At 46.1% G+C, this 1,660-nt stretch overlaps 1 non-coding gene across 1 annotated transcript; it reads right to left on the bottom strand.

Moving 5' to 3' along the window:
• Positions 1–324: 324 nt before the first annotated feature.
• On the bottom strand, positions 325–398 carry trnan-guu (transfer RNA asparagine (anticodon GUU)). The gene has a single exon. It is a non-coding gene; the product is annotated as a tRNA-Asn (tRNA).
• Between the last annotated feature and the right edge of the window lie 1,262 nt (positions 399–1,660).

Genomic DNA, 1,660 nt, shown 5'->3' with positions numbered 1-1,660 from the left:
AAGAGCAGGCCAGGAGCGGCACCAGGCGCACCTAAAAATGAGACCATTCCAAACTAGTGAAGCTGGATATGGAACCAAGGCGGGCCAATGCAGCTGAGATACAGATTATCCAGGATCTAATTGAATGAAGGAACAGGGCTGAGGTGCTGAAGGGCCTCCTCATGTTGCTATTAGTCTGTCACCATTAAGAAAATGTTACGAAACGGTTTTTTCGGATCCCAGTAGATGATCTCATACTCACCGACATTGTAGCCAGTACTACAGTTTATCCCATGATCTTGCAGCCAAAATGCACATTTTGAAAACCTGGAAAAGTTAAAACACCGTTCCTGGGTGGGCTCGAACCACCAACCTTTCGGTTAACAGCCGAACGCGCTAACCGATTGCGCCACAGAGACCTGTTCCAAGATTATTTACAACATATACTAAAGCCGGAGATTACCGAGATAAAACCTCAGGTCACGGAGAGCAAGAGAGTAACTGTCCAAACTCTGTTTACTTGTGCAAATTAAAGAAATGTAACATTTATTGTCGGAACATGGAAATAGTCGCTGAAAGAAAATCCGTTAAACAAACTGATGTGAAAACCCGCTTTGAGCCATTAGATCGGTTCATCGACCAATGGTGACGGTGAGATATTAACATGGTGTCTGGGTTTCTCACAACTGTTGGAATCTTCCCACGAGTTCTTTTGCTGTTGTATTTGTTCATCAATGTGGAGATCAGATATACACGTGGTCGCTTCACTGTGAGCCCTGGGAACCAGATACACCAGAGCACAGGCCAATGATGGGACTCTGCCCTGTCTGCTCTATGTGGGGGTCAGTAGAAACTGAATGAGAACAACGAACCTACCACAGCCCGTAAAGCCGAAACAGCTTAGTTGGGCAAGCGTTAGATTGACCATTCCAGGTTTCGGCAGGTTTTAGTTACTTTTTGTCTCCTTCACTATAAGGGGAGCGAATCAGGAGAGATTTTTCGTACCCGAACCCGCGTTTCCTAAAGGAATGAGCGTGAAACCACATCTGAGCCGGGGATTCGGCTCCAACCGCCGGCTGGGGGTTGGAATCCAGTCGGGGTCCCACCGGCTGTTTTTATACCGGGACTGAGGGAGGGGCTGTTCAGCGGTGGTGCAATAATAATTTTTAGAATGAGGTTTGTTAAACTAAAGAGCTCTTTCTCTGTTACTTTTGATTTACACTCTGCCCAGTTGTATATACGAACAGTTAACAATGTTTAAGCGATGTGGTCTGTTCAATGTTTGTGCAGTAACTCGGTCACCCAGTGTGAGCCTGAACGATAATTCCCCAGCCTGGGTTCAAGACTGGCCAATGTGAGCTTTGTGGCCGGTTAGCTCAGTTGGTGAGAGCGTGATGCTAATAACGCCAAACTCGCGGGTTCAATCCCCGTATAAACTATCAGGATGTTTTCATTATTTTACGCAATTTCTAAATATTTAAAATACAAACTTTATAAGTAAACCAATCCACACAGAATCTCACGGGGGCTTTATTTGGATTAACATCCTGTGGTAAACCACTGTTGTTAGTATTGTTGTACTTGTCTGTGCATGCCTCAGCTGACTCCGCCCCTGGCTCCACCCTCATGGCTGGGTATAAAGGTCGCTGCTCAGAAGCCTCCGGCCCTTTTGGATACCAGG

This window comes from Somniosus microcephalus, unplaced genomic scaffold (genome assembly GCF_052327205.1).
Source record: "Somniosus microcephalus isolate GS21.2 unplaced genomic scaffold, FLI_Smic_1.0 unresolved_chr4, whole genome shotgun sequence".
In the NCBI taxonomy this organism is placed as follows: Eukaryota; Metazoa; Chordata; class Chondrichthyes; order Squaliformes; family Somniosidae; genus Somniosus; species Somniosus microcephalus.
This window is presented reverse-complemented; position numbering and strand designations above follow the sequence as displayed.